General features: G+C 46.3%; 1 protein-coding gene across 1 annotated transcript in view; it reads left to right on the top strand.

Moving 5' to 3' along the window:
• The first annotated feature begins 373 nt into the window (after positions 1–373).
• The window catches only part of LOC119436762 (uncharacterized), a 115339-nt gene continuing 95143 nt past the window's right edge, over positions 374–20569 (top strand). Inside the window, exon 1 of the mRNA XM_049659976.1 lies at positions 374–517. The gene's annotated coding sequence lies outside the window, so the exon portion shown is untranslated. The remainder of the gene's footprint in view (positions 518–20569) is intronic.

The raw sequence follows: 20569 nt of genomic DNA, 5'->3' as shown, positions 1-20569 counted from the left end.
GGCCGCTCTCGACTCGGGCGAGGCAACGAAGGACGTTAACCGCCGGCCAGAACACACGAAGTGAAAGAGAGAGAGAAAGAAATACAAAAGAAGCGCGAGGGGGAAGTTCCGCGCACTGCGCGTGCGCGTGATCCGTGCCTCCAGATCGACGTCACGACAAGACACGGCATCGGGTTACAAGCGACCTCCTGGCCGAGGAACTTGGGACTTGCGGCCCAGGTGGGGAAAGTGCCAGGGTAGGAAGGGAAGAGGGAGCGCGGCGAACGCCCCCTGGCCCGGCGCGCGCGAAGCGGCCCCAGCCAACAACGGCGGCGACAACATACGCGCTCCTACGCGCTTCGCTGATCGAGCGCGCGTTTCTGTCGCTGAGCGTCGGACGGGTGCGCCGGGCGGCGCGCGCTGCCAAAGTTTTCTCTCCGCTGCCGGACGCTCGTCGGTGGGCCGCCAGTGCGAGCGGCGCGTGGCCGGCGACCGCGCTTCGCTCACAAGCTGGGGCCCGTTTTGACCGCCGAGACCGGTGAGCGATCTTCTTCTTTTTTTTTTTTTTTTTTACTTTTCTTAGCTCCTTGGTTCGTCTTGTAGTATTTAGAACAAGCGCCAAGGAAGTATAAAACGCAAGGACATAAGACAACGCTGTCTTGTGTCCTTTCTATACGTGCTGCGTTTCATTCGCGCTGGTTTCAAGCGTGCAACTACGTATACACCAACTTGCCAAAGTGTCCGCTCTTTTCGCTTCGACAGTTTGTTGTCAGCGTCCAGGTAAATCTTGCGAGCACCTTAGTCAGCGCAAGGTAGTGCGCATATAAGGAAATGTTATACCAGAAGAGGTAATTTTCCTCTCCGAGATCAGTCTAGTTTGACGAGGCGTACAAGTCCTTGTGAAAATTTTCCTCAACACCCCGGGAGTGACAATATCAGATATCGGGCCCACTTGCAGGATTCCAGTAGCATGCCTACAGCTCCGAAGCTCGGGAGAATAAGTGCGCTCCAGCCCCCCTCGCCCGACTCTCTAAAGCAATCTCTGTTCAGCAATGAAAGCTATACAGTGACTACTATACAGTACCCGGCGAAAAACTCCAGATGCGGTAACGTGTGTGGTGGTTTCGAAAGTTTGTGTAAATATTGCGCGTTTCTCCGCATTCTCAAATCGAAATAAGCGACGCGTGTACCAACCGCTGGCACGCCTTTGCGTCACTTCACAATTCTCATCTCCTGGCACTCCACCTCCTGCACGTCAGCTTACGTTACGAATTATGTACTCCTTGTGGTAGATTGCTTCTCGTTACTTGCTTAATAACACTTCAGCAGTGTTATAATAGCAACGCGGACAATTACACGCTTCAGGGGAGTTTTGTCTTCCATCTAGTCGAAAAGGTCTCCCGCAACGTTTGAGGGAAAGGGAGGAATAAAACCTGCTTAAGACAGCGCAGAGAGGTAGGCATGACGTTGAGCTCCCTTTCCCGATTATGTATGCTGTTGGTAAGAGAAGAGTAAGGAGCTGACAAAGTGGGCGTAGAGTAGGGCCTGACATGGGCGGATGACCGATGAGCTCGCTTGTCAAGACCCTTTCTGCTTAACCATTTCAGCGAGGCACGCAATGCTTGGCAACTTTGTTTACAATGCTGCCGGCTTGCAAGAGCTATCAGTACAGTTGGGAAGCCAAATTTCGAAGAGGCTTACGCGCCTAACTAAACGTGTTAGTATATCACCCTGTTGACCGTGGTTTGTCAAATTCTGGCACTGCTTCGCGCTAACGCAATTGTGGGTTCTTCTTGTCAGGTGCTGTTTGCTGAACTATCGATGTTTTATATGTCAGAAATTCTAATCGATGACAGAAGTTCTCTGATGAAGCACGGCGAGCGTATTATCAGAACCTTAGTATGTTTCTGATGGTCCTTCCGTGAGATGACCGATTTATTCTCTTCGAATTAACCAGTCGTCTAGTGGAGACTGCCGATGCACTGTTATACGATCACGTGGGCGGGAGCATTCAATTGCTTGCCTGTTTTTGAATCAATACTGCATCGAAAGGCAAACGCGCGATAACGACTTTGGTAAGTTACGAGCGTTAAGCAAGGATGTATTTGACATTTAAATTGATGTCAAAGACATCCTTGCTCAACGCTCGTAACTTACCAAAGTCGTTATCGCGCGTTTGCCTTTCCTTTCTTTTTTTGTTTTCTTTACTCATCAGCGCGGAGTCCGCAGAAAATACCCGCCGCCTCACCCACAACTTAGCGGGGAAGAGCCTGCCGATTGGCGCAAAATACAGACCAGGGTATTCCCCTATCTAAAAATGCTAAACGCCATGTATCCCACTCGCTATAGGGCCAAGTGCCCTTGGTGCGGTGGCATACCTACCCTAATACATGTAACCTGGAAGTGCACTAAGCACCCTCATAGGCCAACTAACAATATAACAATGGAGCAGTGGGAGGCACAGCTCGCCCGTTCCGACTTGGCAGGACCAAAATCTCTAATTAGCCAGGTCAGGCAGGCGGCAGAGGTCAGTGGGGCCCTGGCCTGAGGGGCTCCGACCACCGCTCCTTAAAATGTTGTCCAGTCAAATAAAATTTCTCTCTCTCTCTCTCTCTCTCTCTCTATATATATATATATATATATATATATATATATATATACGAGCGTTGAACGAGATTTTGTACGTTCGTTCGAGCGTTCTGCTACAAAAGGCGTACTCATATTTTAGCCGTAAAAGAAATGACATTAAATTGTGGGGATTAACGTCCGGAAACTGCACGATGGGTAATGACGGGCGCCGTAGTGGAGGGCTAGAGATTAATTTTGAACGCCTGAGCCGCCACGGCGAGTAAACACGGAAATTCGAGCGTCAGTGTAAGTGCTGTAGAAACACGTTGCCTTGTACACTGCGTTTGAATTATGAGAAGAATATGTTTCGGCGATATGACAGCAACGTGGTTTGAGAGGGTGTGAGGAACCAAATGCTGCGTCACTGCTGTGCACAAACCACAAATAACACTGGGAAAACAGAGTGAAAAAAAAAAATAGAACTGCCTGACTGTTCTATTTCATCTAAGAAATAACTAGAAATGTGAAGTAAGTCATCCAACTTTTTGGTCTTTATACCAAAGATCAGGATCGGTGCTTGTTGGTTCTACTTCATTATTGAAAGCAAGACATTTTGCAAAGCAAGTATCCGAGACATGCAAAGTCACCAGACATCTCGGAGCCAAATATAACGCTTAAGATGTTTCAGACAAGAGGCTTCGCGAACCAGCACATACACTAAGTATAACTGGCCATCGCAAGTGTGCATCAGAATACGGACCGAAATGTCAAATTCACGCGTAAGGCGCCCGGCAGTTTGGCACCAAGGCCACTCTTACACAGTCACAGTGGACCTACAGGCTGAGCTCACCGGTACTTATTTGGCGATGGGCGATGAGAAGTCAGGGTAGGCTTTCTCGCCTCAGCGTGAAGGTGGTTTTAACAGCTGCCATCGCTCACACTGTGACTGTCATATACTGGAAGACACCAGAAAATGAAACCAAGGGAAGCCTAGGCTAAACTACTTGTTTTTAACTGAAATGTAGAAATGGTAAAGCAAAGAGAAATTAAAGTGGACGGAAAAACAACTTGCCGCAGGTGGGAACCCAACCAACATCGTCGCGTTACGCGTGCGACGCTCTTATCACGCAGTTGAGCCACAGCAGCGCCGTTTCTCATCCAGTTTCATGTATTGTGCTAGATACACATCCCGCAAGTGTTAGCCAATCCCAGCACTCGCGGCCGGGGGGCGGATGCTGGCTTTCGGGCGCGAACGCTCGGTCTACTGCCGCAAAATGTCTCAATTAAATGTGCCGAATTTTGATAAAACGTTAGGCGCCACTGGGTGGAACTTCCTGAGGGGTTTAAGTGCGTTCTAATAAACCGTGGTATCATCCTGCGCTAATCGTGGTCGATGGGTGACTGATGAGTGGCGGTTGTATGTCACACGGCGGTATGTACAGGGTCGACCACATCTAAGGCGAACACCTCATTAGTATTCAAGCCGGTAAAACTACAGCGTTTATTCTACTTCACGAGTGAAATGTTCGTTATACGATGTGTAATCATGGTGTCGATAAACGCAATAATGATTTTTTCGAATTATGTACTGAACATCAGCTTCTATGATGTCTTGAATACTAATGAGGTGCTCACCTTAGATGTGGTCGACACTGTACGTAAACGTCAACTGTCATCCACATACACCGTCTCGAGAGTTATTCGTATGTATATTCGGCGAAGAGCATCCGTTTCCCTAACCCTACTGGTTCGATTTATTGCATTCGTGCTTTATTGTTTAGAGAAATAGAGAGAGAAATGAGACGCGAAATGCGTGGAGGTTAACCGAAAGACATTTAGTTTGCTGCCCTGCACTGGGGAAGGGGTAAGGGGGGGGGGGAGGGGAGAGAAAAGATGAAAGAAAAAGCACACGCACAGAGAGAGACATACACATACACACGCACATACATAAAAAAAAAAGCACGGGTGGTCCAGAGTCGTTCAACTAGGTCGCTTTAACGGAGAAGCCTTCATCGCCTTCTGGTGTGAGGACCGTAAGAGCCGGTACTCTAAGATCGTCTGCTGAGGCAGCGGCCAGTCATCGAGGTGTACAAACGCAGTCGCGAACGACTATCTCTGGGTTCTGCAGCAAGGACAATGACAGAGGACATATTCGATGGTTTCCTGGCTGCCGCAATCGTCACAGGCAGCACTGTCAGCCATTCCGATGCGGCCAGCAAAAGTATTCGTAAAATATACACCGATCCAACAGTCGGCACATAACAGTTGCCCTGGTTCGAGATAGTCCATATGGAATGCAGAGTTGGAGGGATGGGTCCAGTCGGTGCAGTCGGGTACGTCGGAAACCTGGCATGTTCCACTTGAATGGGTCTGCAGTGCTGATAGAGATGTCGAAAACGGCATGCTTTCGGATGCTCCACAACACTTATGCGGATGTGAGTATATGTACAAGAAGAGCAACAACACCAAAAAGGACACGCTATCGCATGGCTAATTCTTACAAATGAAAGAAAAAATGATAGGCTAAACAAGTAATTAAAAATTAAATTTGGCAGTCCTGCCTGCCAAAATCACGATCTGATTATGAGGTACGCCCTAGTGGGTTACTCCGTATTAATCTTGCCCATCTGGGGTTCTTTAACGTCCATGCAACGCACGGTACATGAGCGTTTTTGCATTCCACCGTCATCACAAATGCTGCCGCTGAACCCCCGTATCACGCATCGAACCCGCGACCTCGGGCTCAGCAGCGCAACGCCATAGCCATTGAGCAATTCCACTGCGGCTAAAACTAATAATTAAGGTAAAGAAACAGAACAATAAAAGAAGCGCGAGTTCCTGTACACGTACACTTTATTACTACACTTCGGACACCCACCCCTACTTGAGGAAGCACAGCAGCGAGATCTCCCCTTTCAGGGCACTGCAATATGACATGGACCAAGTACACAGTACCGACTGGCAGTGGGTGGTTGAACAGTGCTGCCTTTGGAAGGAGCATAAAAGGGACAGCCCAGTAACTCATGAACTGCCTCTTTATCCGTCCTGCCACACGCGCGCAAGCTTGCACGATGAAATGGGAAATAATAAGTGTATACTATATCAAGAGAAAAGCGGTGAAAGAAGGTTCTCCACAAGTTGCTGCGTGTTAACAAATGTGGAGAATTTATGCCCATGGCTTGTCGCATACAAAAGGGGTCCCGTCGTCGATTCCTCTAATTGTTTATTGTTTATTTCAGCGCCCGCCAACGTCTAATGATGCTGGTGACGACCTTTCTGCATAGTTTTTGTAAAGTGTTCGAACGTCGTCAATGTTCGCACAGGTGATAACTTTTGGAGACGGCGGAGCGCTGTTGCGAATCTATAAAGGCTAGTGAGCTCAGGTTGCAGCGACACAGTGCTCCAGGAACTGCGGACTGGATGTCAAATCTCATAGCACGTTATATTACCTGCAACTATTCGAGGAAGTTATGCAGAACCTACGGTGACTATAGTTCCGCTTATTAGAATCCGATTTGGGCCTGTCACTTTCTTCGAGTCGCTCGTAAAATTTTTAATCGCTTGCCGCGGTCGTCTTCTTTTCATTTTTTTTGTTATTTTTTTTACTAATCGGCGCTCGAACTTCTTAAATGAGAAAATGGTAATTTGGTGCATAATCTCTCAGTAATTAGCTCTTTCGCAAGAAGCAAATTTCTAGCTCTTCGGAAATGAAGTATTCAACATTAGCAGATCGCATGCGTGTTACCAATTCAAAACCTTGCAGCACAAGAGCAAGACGAAGACAATTAAAAGACCACACACAAGAACGTGTATGCCGTCTTTTCTTTTTCTTCGTCTTCTTCGGGCATTAAACGCTTTTTAAATCTCTCAGTTAGATCGGTAACTATCGCTGAAAACGAGCAAAGCAATCCCAAAAGAAAGGTCGTCATTGCTATGCTCACTCTAGCGTTGCTGTATAATGAGAACGTCCGGTTTTTCGATCGCTTTTGCTTATTTCTAATATTTACCATACTCTGCCCACTCAGAAAGTGTTCAGGAAAATGTAATATCAAACCAGATGTATACAGATATATTTGTTAATCCTCTTCTCTCGGGCGGCATTCTTGGACAAGCCATGTCACTTATTTCAGTTTGTTTCGAGAGTGCAATCCGCTTGCTGGCCCGAATTCATCTGGTCACCCAGGCAGAACAGCAATCATAAACCACATACAGTATTGTCAGCGCTGAGGTGTCGGCATGTCAATGCAGGGAAAAGGGGGGTGGGGGGTTGGCATCAGGGCCCCCAGCCCCTTATATATATGTGAACTGTGCTATATGTGAACTGCGTTACGCGATGCACAAATGGGCAGGTACAGGAGCCCCCGCCAGGTGCTGTGAGCCTTTAAGCTATTGTGCTTTGAACCAGACGCTTTTCTGGTTAAAATTCCAGCCTTCTCCCTTTTCTTCTTCCCCTCCTTGTACCTTTCCTAAATGTATAAAGAAAAAAATCAATAAATCACATCAACTTACAAAAAAAAGTAGAAATGTAAAGCAACTACAACCAAAGTTGCATAACTTTTGGTTGTAGTTGTTTTACGTCCCATATGGGATAAAAAAGTAGAAGAGAAAAAAAAAAGCACTAGATAAACAGCTGCATAATAAGCAACAATACAGCAATGCCAAACAATTGAGGGATGGAGCACACATACGGAAGGAGAGATAAACTATGAGAAGATCGAAGAGGAGTGAAGTTAGAGAGAAGGTTCAAGAGAAAGTGGGGAGCGTGGTACAGAAAGAAGGCAACGGCGTTTTCAAAGATATCCAGATTGAGGAAATGACAGTTGTGTAGACTTCGCATCATTCATTCTCTGGAGAGCCAAGTGTCTACTGAAAAAGGCAGGAACGTGGAATGGTCTATGTGCCCTGCTGGTCGTTTGCGGAACCCGCAGTGAAACAGAAGCTGGTAGATCCCAACGTGTAATAATACCATGAACGTTTTTGTATAAGAGGATGTAGGTACGACTACGTCTGCAGCTAAGTGACGGAAGTGTAGGATAATTATTTAAACTTGAAACGCTGTTGGCGCTGGAGGTCAGAAAAAGTTGTTTATACCGGTTGTCCCACGTAACTTGAGCCAAACTTTTAAAATATGCAAGGGCCCCGTACCTGGACAGAACCAAGGTAAAGTTGTTTGCCGTCGCTTGGCGATGCTCATATTATTTTTGGCATTCCGCCTAATTAGATAAGTCGTATTAAATAATTAATCAAGTTCTCAAGCATTATAATTAGATGAAAAGTGTGAGTGAGAAAATTGTAGAGCAACATGAAAAACTCCCGATACAGCTTTCTGTTGCTCATTACGTGCTACATAAAAGTGTTGTTCCGAGCATGAGAGAAGCCCGCGAATACACGCAAAATTGCCGCGCGACTGGCCGCTCGAGGCACTCGTTGCAGGCCCAAATTTGGCAGCAATTCCGCATTCCTTCTCGATTGGGCATAATTTCCGTTCACCCCGCCTTGCTCCATCCCCCCACACGCACGCACGCACGCACGCACGCACGCGCACACACACTTTACGCATTCTATAGTACCGTTATCGGGACCACCACCACCACACGGTATCGGCATCCACCACTGCTGCAATTCTGACAGCAGCCTGCGCTTATAATTATACTTACCATTAATACGCAGCCAACAAACCGGCGGCTACTTGCTTGAACCACCCGCTCGCGACCAATTCAGAGCGGCCGCAGCCTGCCACTATCGGGGTAGACAGAAATGGAGTACCACGCGGCATCCGCAAATCGCGATAACTAGTGCATCTCGTATAACTCGAAACCCTGATCTTGACGGACATTTATAAGTACAAAAATGGCAGCGTCTGCGTAAACGTGAGTCGATTGATTTCAGTGCCGTTATTCAATGTGAAATGCTCATTCTTTTTCTGTCACTAAGGCGATGCAATTGTGTGACGAGTGGCCCAATCATACTTTTGGTCATTCCTTCTTAAAATGCTTACATGCTCCATGTGTTTTGTAGTCCGCTTAGGCTTGCATCTCCCTCCCACTACCCGCGCCCCTCCCCCGCCTGTTTTTAGACATGAATCAAAAACGCCTTTTAATGCACTCCTGCATGGTATACACAGCCTCCCACTTACCCTTCGACTGTTATATGTATGAGGCATGAACAAATAATCAAAATATTAGCGTGTAATTGAGCATTTGTTACGAAAAACGGTGGAAGTCCCCGCAGCGCACCACGACGAAATTCAGCCGTGTCTACTGAAGCGATTCCCTCACTCTTCATCTCTCTCTCTTTCTCTCTCTCTCTCTCAAAAAGAAAGAAAATGAAACTCAGGATATTTCTGAAGAAAAAAAAAGACATAGCTGTCAGAAAAGGACCCGGCTGCGTTTCAATGCCCACGCCCATAACCCCTACTCGAGGCACTTCTTTCAGACGAGAAGAGTCTCGTTAAATTTTCAAATTTTGTCAGAATAAAACACTGGAGTGGTTTACATCGATGTTGCTTTTATCTTAAGTTTCACACGACAAAACTTAGCGTTTCAGTGGTCATTGTAGCTTTAATCGTAGTTCCTGTCTAGGGCTGTAAAAAAGAACAACAAAAGAAAGCAAGCACCCCCTATCTAGTGCTTGAATAAACACACAATCAAGACCATGGGCAATATTGTCGAGTGCAAGAAAGCTGCAGCGCAAGGTAGTTTAAAGGAAGAGCCTTAGCGCGCGAAGGCTTTGTACTCGTACAACCCGCATCAAACGTGTCCAGGGTGCGTGAGCGGTGTGCGCTCCACAGCGCAGCAAAGTTTACCGCTGCCTGCTGGGCTCGAGATAGCTGCTTGGAAGACAGGGGGAACACTGCGTGCACGCTGGGTTCTATGGCAGCGTATGCGCAGTACGAGGCTGTTTCGAGACCGTAGCGACGACACATATAAACGTCGTCTCCCTATTCCAGAGCATGCCGTTCACGCGCTCTAGATGGCAGTAACGCAGGCTGTACTTCAGATGCGCAGCCGCCCGAATTTATGTATACAAGATGTGCCGGTGTGAGGAACGCTGTCACATCTGTCCCCGCTTGTTTCCTTTCCTTGGCTTTTTTTTTCTTCTGTTTTTTTCTTCTCTTTTTTCAGTAGCAGCATCCGTTCCGCCACTCGAGAAATCTCCTATGATCTCATGAAATGGGATGAGATCCTTATATGAGATAGGATCTCATCCCTTCAAGATCCCTAAATTACGAAAGCACAGGAACGAGATGAAGATTTGTTTGGCTAACAAACAAAACAAAAGAGAGAGGGGAAAAAAAACGCTCAACCTTGCACTCGGCCGCGCAACGCTTGCAACAGCGAAGCTGGGCGATCGTAGCCCAGTATTTTCCATAAGTGCGCGCGAACTTTTCATCTTATTGCTCATGATGATGATAATTTCTTTTCGCGCGTCTCGGACTTACGGCCGTCACTGCGCGTTGCATAGCGCAGCTTGCAACACCGACACCACGTTGCAATGCCGACAACGCGTTCCAGCAGACCCGCTCCGTGAATGCGTCTCTCTCTCTCGCTCTCATAGCGCGCAAAACCTCTTCACCTCGCAGAGCACGAGAGTGCGAACGCGCCAGCTGTGGGCGATGACGACGACGCTCGAACGCAATCATATGGTTCGCATCAATGCATGTTCTGCAAGCTGGCTATATAGCCTAGTGGTTACGACGCTCGCCTTGGGGTACGCGGGTTCGAATCCCGCTTCGGCAATGAAGTTTATTTTCTTTTATTTCTTGATACGAACCAAGAACCACAAATTACGGCTGGCTTAAACAGATTCTCCGTTAAAACCATCTATCTCAAAATGTCCGATACAAACATAAATGAGCACAGCTGATATATCGTTTTTTATGGATTAGTCGTGGATTATATATACCTTCGGAACTGTAAATGTACCAATAAATGAACAGTGAGCATGTTTTGAGATTAGGGTGGTAACGGAAACATCGTACGCGGCACTGACAGAATCGAACAAGATATTAGCGGTGCAGAGGCGATTCCAATTTTACATCGCCACAGAAAAACGCGTAGAGTTTCACGAAGTGACATTCCACTGTCGAACTTCGGTACTATAACGTTGAGTTCCCTCTCCGCTCCTCACCTGATAAAAGATCGGTATACTAACTTAGGTCGTATTAAGTCTCGCCGTGACTTTTGTTTAAAAACCTGTTTGCTGTATTTCATAACCACTTCGGTTTTTGAAATGCGACATACATTAAGAAAGTTGGACGTCTTGAAACATGGTCTTGCCTCCGTATCAACAGGCAGCACGGCCAGACTTGTACACGTTATACAGAAAAAAATTAATTCATTACAATTCCAATTACTTCACTCAAAAAAGTAATTAATTTCAGTGATCACTTACTGTTCCACGAAAATAATTCAGCAATTACTAAAGTGTAATCGATTACTTTCAGGTTACTTTCTTCCCAACACTTATTAACATTGTACAAATGCAGTAAATAGGACGTGCTGGCCTGGCACTTTCAGTGCGTCCTCTAGAACCGTTGTTTATCTTCACTGATAATTGCTGTTGAAAATTTTTGTTGGTCATCTTCCCTCGTATTGTCATGAAGACACTAACATCGACTCTGAAAACTCGCTCGATGTGCGTACTGGGAAGAAGGGCGGTCTTGTAGCGTACACATGGCTCACATGGTCGTGGTTGCTCAATGTCACGGTGCCTGCGTCCTGGGTCTTCTAAGAAGCGCAATACTCCATTGTTTCTGGGATTTGGAGAAGGCGCTCCCGGTAGGGCCAAGGGAAAGCTGAAAAAGATCGTCCCTATTTCCAGGTTTCAACGTCCCAACTGGTTTCCGTTTGGCACCGCCAATTCAAATCGTCGGGCAACATTGGTGAATCATTAAGATGAGAAAACAAATACTGAGCGTCCAGGTTTGCCTGTCTGAATATGCGCATTCACGAGGCGGCTGCGTGGCACAACCGCGGATGTTCTACCGTAGTTCCCGCCAAATTAATGTGATCAAAGCTGCATTGCCTGTTACAGCTTGTTTCATCAATGAAGTCACTCGTTAGATGTAATTGGTTACTAAAAAAAAGTTGTGGAATTACCGCGAGCTTTACCCATTAAAGAACAAAAAAACCGAGCAATTATCAAAATATTGAGAATATATAATTGATTACAAGTGAATATTTACATGTAATTTGTTACAAGTGCAAGTGTGGGCAAGGCTGAACAGCGTGGCGGCAGTTGAATTAAGCGACGGCCATCTTTAGATGGCGGCGAGCATCCAAAGTCCTTCGTAAACGGGGAGTTTCCTGGTGTCCTGTGGTGTACAAGATGTCTTCAACTCTTGAGCCGCGAAGGAGTATCGGCACTGCCAAAGGTCGAACTATGCAATCACGAGTCGCTGTGTTTTTTGCGGACTTGGCTTGCATGATGAAATGACCAGAGCGTAAAAGACATTTCGACAGGACAATTAAGGCAATTAAAGCAATACTGAGGGCGTGAGCAATATGATAATCGCCTAGGTAAACAAAAGAAAATCATTTATAGGACTGCTACAGCACCTGTTTTCGGCTTCGCTCACGTGCTAGCGTGCAATCGCTATCGCGGTCACTTATGGCTTGTTCCAGCATAGGACAATGCAAACAGTATTGGGACCACTGATGTAAAAATTATTATAATGTTTTTCTTTTTTTCCTAAGGCATTTTCCACGTAACCGCTACGGCACTGGGCACTGTGGACGGCGAGGTTTTCAAGAAATAACCCTGCTGACATGCTTACTACACACGTTGAACAGATATTCACAGATACCAGGCGTTATCCTACGTCTGTCAATGTTTCAACGCACATGACAACATGCATGGCAAGTTTCGAGTGATAATAATGTAACAACAAGAAAACGTTAAATGTTATAAAAAAAAAGAAAACTGGTGCGAACTCAGCTGCTCTGATGATTCGAGGATTTGGCCCGTGTGGCCATCCGGTCGCATCAAGCGCGCGTCGCTGGGGCAGGTGGCAAGCTGGATTACGACTGCATGGGAGCACGCCTCGGCTGCCGCTATATATATTGCGCGCGTTTAGGAAGGGTTGTATTTCCAACGCGCTGGACGGTACAGAAGACAACGCCTTGTGGGAGGAGGAGAGCGACAAGGAATCCAGGATCTCGACGTGGATGACGATCATGCGGGACTGGTTGCATGCAGTAAGCTGCAGCAATCCGCCGCTAGTGTCGCGTGTTCGAAATAAACATCGTTTGAAACTTGAAAAGGTTAGTGCTTTTTTTTTTTTTTGGTTGGCCTCCATTGGAGGATATGTGTTTTTTTTTCTAGCTTCTTTATTTTTCGGTAGTCGGCTTAAAATCGGGATCGGCTCAGTTTAGAATAAATATCGTATGTCTTTTTTTCCTTTCCTTTTTTCACTTTTTTTTTTCACGGACGCTTCGGTTCAGAGCATTCTGTTTTCAACCACAAGCGAATCAGCAGTGTGGTGCCACGCTAGGACACACGGGGTAGCAGACGAGCCATCATGTTGTGGTCTTGTTGCCTAGCGGGTAACCATTTGTCTTGGAATTCCGAAATTACAGCCCACGACCGAGATCCTGGATGCGAGTGAGGGGAAAAGGCCAGACAACCTTGACATTTTATGGTTGCTGGGCCCCATGCCACTAAGTGTAACTCTGACTCTCCGCTCATCCTGAATTGCATTTTAATCCACGAACGGTTCTAGTCACGGCCATAAAGTATGCGTCCCTGGAAACGTCGGAATAGTCAAGCCTGTTGCGCGAGGTACAAAAAGGAGTCGCTTTATGTCGTAGTAAGGACATAGGCACGCAGAGTTCTGGACATTATACTCGTAGTCGCGATAGGCGCATGTAGGCGTGTTAGCCAGCTTATACAGGGTGTTTCAGTTTAGCTGCACCAATTTTTAAAAATTGCCTGTGGAAGATAGCACGATTATAATCCTTGATCTAAACTACTCGATGAGGCAGCCATTACTTCCACTAGAAATCAAAAAGCCTAATTGAATAATTAACATAATTACGCTAACTAACTTTTAATTAAATATTTACGGCACATATTTCAATCTGCGAATTATAGTCGCTCAGTTCGGAAGGCGTATCCACTTGGAACGAATTCTCAGGACTGAACCAGTTTCGAGATACTAATCTTCAAAGTGTCCGACGAAATGCATGGGCGTTCCAGTTAACTTTTTGGGGAAAACGCTGTTTTATGCATTGAAGCACAAAGTTAACTGGAACACCAATGCATTTCGTCGGACACCTTGAAAATATCTCGAAACTGGTTCAGTGCGAGTTGAAGAAAAGAAGGCACCTCCGCTGCCTTTCGAATCTGCAACCTTTCCGTCTGCAGAGGTAACTATCCAACCATATCAGTCCCGGCCGTGGCGACCGCATATCGATGAGGGTGAAGTGAAACAACGCTCGTGTACTTGAATTTAGGTGTACGTTAAAAAAAACCAGGTATTGAAAGTTAATCCGCAGCCATCCACTACGGTGTCTCTCATAGTTCCTATGTTGCTTTAGAACGTTAAAACCTATGAATCAATCAAACGCGTCTGTCGCCAGGACATCAGAAACGCAAACAGCAGCTATGGCTTCCGGTTACGGTGTGCTCCACAGTGCACGACAATGCCAATAATAGTTGTTTACTGAACAAAGAGATAAATACTACGAAGCAGCAAGGAAACAGCTCTCTGCTGATCGGAAGCCAAATTCTCTGACGCTCAAAAAACGATCGCCAAGGACAACTGGCACGCCTATACAGAGCACCACGTTTTCGTTCGACATCTTCGTCCGACTTAAGCCGAGCACGCCGTGAGATTTTTACGAGGATCTAGTCGTTTCAGCATGTTCCCCATTATAGGAGCAGTGAATCTGGTCCGGCGTCACACATGGCATAGTCTAGCAGCAGCGGAAGCTTAACTAAAAGACCGTGGCGAGAAAAATAAAAAATAAAAATAAAAAAAGCCCACCTCATCAAATATGGAAAAAGAAATTGAGAGGCGGTGGCGGAACATGTGTTTTGTGTCTGAAAAAAGAAATGAGAGCACGGGGAAGCACACAGACGTAGACGAGATGTACGATCGATACGGGCACGAGCGTTGTGACGATTGATTTCAATGGATCGTCGCCCCTTTGGTAGCTCGACGGCGTTTTCAGCGCTCTGATTCTTATAGATCGCGGCTTCTGCTTGAGTTTCGTTTCTCTCACGTGCTCGGCACGTGTTGACGGCAACGAAGCTGCACAACCGAGCACCTCACCGCGTAGGAAGCGGCGCATTTTTTTACGTACACATGCGCGGAAAGGCTGATATCTTTGTACTCAGACGGGCGGAGAAAAAACTTCATAGGTGGAGCCTTCCGTGTCAATATTTTTTGCACTGAAACGGAGGACGAGACGTTATGCGGCCGTCTGTATATTCACCTCTTTCATATCCGAAACGCCCCAACTAAAATGAAATGGCCACAACTACACTAGTAGCGTTTCGCTTCTTATGTGTCCGCTCGGAAAATTGATATTTTATCGACGCAGCCGAGGATTATTATTACTACATTTCAACTTGAAACTTCCGTTCCTTTTCACATTGCTCAACCCGCTTTTTCGAAGCGCATGTTTAGGGGAGCAGTGGTAAAAAAAGTGGCAGCATACCACTCTTCAATATCCGAGAGGATGTGCAACAATATACAGAAGATCGCGTAAATTTTCACAGGCTCCGCCGGTATCACTCTATGGCTCCCTAAAACGACAGTGAACGACGAGCCACCGCTGCTGCAGGTGTACAAAAAAAAAAAAAAAAAAAAAAAACACGTTGGTGGAGTCGGTCCCGCGACACTTCATACGCCATGAAGCTTACTAACGAACTCGTTGGAGAGGGAGAGATAGAGAGAGACAGAGAGGAAAGGCAGGGAGGTTAACAAGAAGCGAGTTTCCGGTTCGCTACCCTGCACTGGGGTGGAGGATATAGGGGTTGGAAAGAGGCAAAGAGAGAGAGAGAGAGAGAAGAGCGAAAAAAGAAACACACACACACATGAATAGGTAATAGAAAAGGCGTTCCGATCACAGACGTTCACAAAGGCCGGTCGATTTCAAGAAGCGCAGTAGCGCTTTCACGGCCTTCTGATGCGATGTTAAGTCGTGTCGATGCTGCAGAATTTTTTCTTTCGATAGAGGCTGCTCGTCCAACTAGTTCAGCACGACGAAAATCCATTGTCTCTGTGCACTGTATTGTGGGCACTGACAAAGAACATGACGAGTCGTTTCCGCGTTCCGCGTCCCCACAATCACCACATGCTGCACTGTCGGCCATTCCTATGCAAGTCATACCCATAGTCAAGCAATATAAGTACTTCGGGATACACATAAACGAAAGAAAGAATTACTCAAGCAACCACCAAGATAATCTAAAATGAAGGGGTAGCGTAATGCAGCAATAATGAAACACAGAACACTGTGGGGCCACAATAAGTATGAGGTGGTGCGTGGAATCTGGAAGGAGTAATGGCGCCAGCGATAACGTTCGCAAATGCCATTCCATGCTTAAAATCTGATATCTTGTCGGGTTTGGAAGTTAACCAAAGATCAGTAGACCGGTTGGCTGTGGAAGCCCACGGTAAGACCACAAATGAGGCAGGGCAGGGTGACATGGGTTGGGCCTCTTTTGAGGTCAGAGAAGCACAGACCAAATTAGTTTTGAAGAAAGGCTCAGGAACATGGATGAAAATAAATGGGCGGCTAAAGTGCACAAGTATCTGTACATAAAAAGCGTGGACACCGAATGGAGGAAGAGGCCAAGGAAGTTGGCAACGAAGTACAGCATAATCGAAACTGTAAATAGACAGCCAGGAGTCATCAGAAAGAAAATGAGAGAAATAGAGAGTGAATTGGATGCAAAGAATGGAAACAAAAAGGACCATGGAGATTTACAAGAATGAGAAGAAAGAAATTAGAAGGGAAAATCTGTACGATAACACAAAGGGCAGTGCCTTGCTATTTGAGGCTCGAGCTGGTTGCCTAAGGACCAAAACACACCGGAGCAAATATTCGGAACTAGATGAGGCATGTGTATGCTGCAGTAAAGATCCGGAGACCACTCTGCACATCCTAATGGCATGCGACGGGATCCACCCAGCGAGAGCCGTAGGTAACGTACAACTTACAGAAGCGCTTGGGTTTAAAGTGGAGGGAAACATCAACAGAGCAGCCGTAGAGATAAGCAAGATACGATTAGAGTACTGGTGGAAAAAAAAGCAGGGAAGAGATTGATACGACCTGATCTCTTAAAATCATAAGTAGCGGTACAAGGTAGATTTTGAAAAAAGAAAAATATTAATTAGAGGTATACAAAAATGCTTGATGAAGAACATGTATAGTATACCTGATTAAATCAAGCAGGCTAGGTGACTATTTGTCACCACCCCGTTCCAAAGGGGATGCCATTAAATCATCATCATCATGCGGAACGCGTAGGCATAGGTAAACGCGACGCCCAAATATAGCCTACACAGAAGGGTCGCGTCTCCTCGGGGAGGTCTTGGTTGAAGTCGAAGGCGTAAGGTTGGATCCAAGGTGTATAATCGGGCATGCGTAAAATGTGGTTTATTCCACTCTGATGTAGTGCATTGGCGTGCAAGTAGGCGGAGCATCCTTGCAGCATCTGTCCTAGACAGCGGGATCGATAGGCGGTTGTCTTCTTCATGAGCTGAACGAGCAGCTTGATCGGCACGTTCATTGCCAATGATTCCACAGTGACTTGGTAGCCACTGAAAGATGAAAGATGAACAGTTGGTTTTCGAAATCACAGAGGCCATACACTACCTGACAGAGAACTCGTTGGAAACTACACGTGCTCCTATGAAAATGTTTGTGCGCAAGAAAAATAAGTTTTCGAAGTTTTCCAGCTTTTATTATAGCCGTAATATATATATATATATATATATATATATATATATATATATATATATATAAACGACGCAGGTCACCTTTCACACTCAACTTTTCCCAGTATAGGCCATCTGTAGCCCCCTTGTGCTGCACTGCATTGTGCATTGCTATATGCGCCAACACACAAAAAATGGAAAAGCACAGATTCCGTTTGCTACAGCAAAGGGAGCTAACTTAGTGTGCAGTGCCATCCATCTTGCGCGCTCAGTACCATCCGTACTACAAATGCGAACGAAGCTGTATATGTGTTCACTCTTCCTGTAATGGCACTGAGGGACACTGAGTACGACTATACTAACACGGAAGGACACATCAGAGAGGATGACAAGGCGCTTTGTCGTCCTGTCTGGTGTGTCCTTCAGTGTCAGTAGCCGTACACAGCACATTTCAAGATGAATGAACGCCAACTAGCCCAATTCCTCGCTTTACTCAACCTCATTAGTATTCATACTACGAACACGAGGAACGTGCACTCAAATGCGAGCAGACCAGCTGAACAGAAACCCCGTACGTTTTGTATTACCGTTGTTTTCGTTTCTGTGTGCCATTCCGAAGTTTCAGGCCCGAGTGTCGCAACTGTTTTATTCTTTATTAAGATTTTGCATCTGTGCTGCTTTCGGCTTCTTCGTCGCTGTTCTTAATGACATTGCCACGTTCGGTCGTGAGAAGGGCAATGTATTGAAACTTTTGTCTTACTTTTACAAATGAAATGTTGAGTCACATGCTGATCGCATCACCGTACGTCAGCTGAGAACGCATGAGAAACTGCCGCCAGCGTGAAATACTTATCGTTTGCACTGTGAGACAACGCTGGTGGTACCGATGAATGGTGAAGGTATAGTAGCTTCTACTTCTAGAGCACATAGGTTTGATTCCGATGTGCGCAGCGAAATGTTGTCTTTTTCTTTTTTTTACGCATTTTTCCTTCCCCTTTCCTTCCCCTATTTTTTTTTTCTAGTTCAGCTAGACAGCGGAACTTTCCGTAATATAATACGAATAATGAGCTTCTCATGTGAGTTGCGACGATTTTCGAAAGGACAAGAAGAAGCGCGGTGACTTTAGACGTGTGTGTTCCTATATGCTCATGGACTCACGTAAAAAAGCATGCTGCATAAGAAATCAAGTCAGCGTTTTTACGCTTTGGAAACGTTTAGATAGCGACGGATCATAACCGCTGACTCTTTGCAGGCAAAGGTTTCTCAATTTTGCCCAGCAAAGCAACGTGAAAAAAAAAATTATTGTTTCGTATAGTTTAAAACGTGCACAGTTTCGTTTCTTCACATCTCCGCTAGACTAAATCTGCTACGGTGTAAGTACCAATCTCCTTGGCGGTAAAGGAAAGTTAACGATACTGCATTCATTCTGAATAAACGAGCCTTTATGTAAGGAAGGACACAGGCGTGGATATCGCTTTAAGTTTCATGTGCACTGTTCAATGTTATAAACGTGTATTTATCGTGTTATGTGCGTGTTTTAGCATAGTGTTTTTTGTTTGTTTATTTTATCGCAGACCTCCGCACGAGTCTGCAAATAAACGGCTAATTACGCTACATGTCGCGTAACGATGGTGGCGGAAACGAGCGACTCACAGATTGGAGCAACATCTTCTTTCCGTGTCGTGGTGTACACCAGCAGTTGGGTGGACTGGAAAACACTGTGAAGGGGGAATGGTGTTCCCGGAACTGTGGCGCGTATTGTACCCGCTATTTTTCAAGCCCTCAGCTCATACTTCCTGCTGTTCCGTCAGTATTTCATTTCTTTTTGAATACCCCAGTAAGGTTACCATCACGTTATACTTTTGTTGCGTTATAAGCGCTAAATACGACACCGATGTTTCAAGGAGCGAAGCTGTTAGTCTATTTGCACTGCTGTCTCGATTCCTGTTGAAATGAAACCTAGCATAATTTCATAGATATTTATAACAATCCGACCGCCCCGACATGGTAGCACAGTTAATAGTTGAAACTTTCACGAACATTCTTGCGCACTGTCATCTGCTGCAAAGTCATCGTGAGAAGCTCTAGCGGGGAGCCCTGTTTAAGGGAACGTTTCAAAGAATTCTTCCAAGGAAAAGCAGTCAGCGCGCCATACGTGTCAGAGAAGTGTTTATAATGCACTTTGCGGACATTATACCGCTCGCTCCTTTATCGCTTGGCCAGATCTCGGACAGGCAACCGGATAAGCTGCATTCGTAATGCCGTCGTTATGTGCAGAATGCTTTTTCGCTGTCCATCTCGAGCGCCTCAAGCTGGCAGAGGTGGGGCCGTGCCTAGTAGAGTTCAGTGAGACAAAACAGCATCTCTGGCTCCTGTTATGGCGGCGAGGTATATAACGGGAAAAAGAAGAGCGCGCCTAACATAGCGGACGTTTCCATTCCGTATGCTGCAGCCAGGTTCATATTTGACGCCAATCACGCAACTGCGCTGACGTGTTCCTCCCGCACTGTCCTGGAAAGAACAGCGGATGCGTGGGACACGCCCGGTTCGTCCGTTCACAAGGCATACGGACACAGCGCGGGCGGCGGTCTGTGTACAGGCATTGTCCTCTTCCATGGCCGCTCGCAGAGCGCCGTTCGGGGAGCGGAAGAAGCGTAGAGCGAAGGCTTGTCTGGAGTTGCGTTTGTGTCACCCGATACGTCTTCGGTGACTGACACCGCCGCGCCGCGTGTCTCGTCCTTCTCTTTGTGAAGGAAGCGAGTGACCTTTCGGCGTGGCACTCGCTGCACACGCATACTGGCGGTGCACGTGGAGTCTGGCACTTATACGTTTGTTGCCCACGAAATACATATATATATTTTCGTTCTTTCGGCTCTGGAATGGATGGGGCATGACGTCAAGCAGCCAGCCTTCGCAAGCCAGCTCTCTGTGAAGGCACCCCCTTTGTCATTTCTCTCCTATATATATATGTGCTCAACACGTGACCCTGCGCTCGGCGGACTCGACCGGCGTGCTTGGTTACCAGTAGGTTTTAATCGACACGCACCTGTTTGGATACTTTGCCAATCGCTCCGTGCACATTTTCTCCCGATGTGCTCGTGCAACTTCGCTCGTTTGTTGTAACGTATA

The sequence above is a fragment of the Dermacentor silvarum genome, chromosome 1 (genome assembly GCF_013339745.2).
Source record: "Dermacentor silvarum isolate Dsil-2018 chromosome 1, BIME_Dsil_1.4, whole genome shotgun sequence".
Classification (NCBI taxonomy): domain Eukaryota; kingdom Metazoa; phylum Arthropoda; class Arachnida; order Ixodida; family Ixodidae; genus Dermacentor; species Dermacentor silvarum.
Note: the sequence above shows the minus strand (reverse complement) of the source record. Positions and strands in the feature narration are given on the sequence as shown.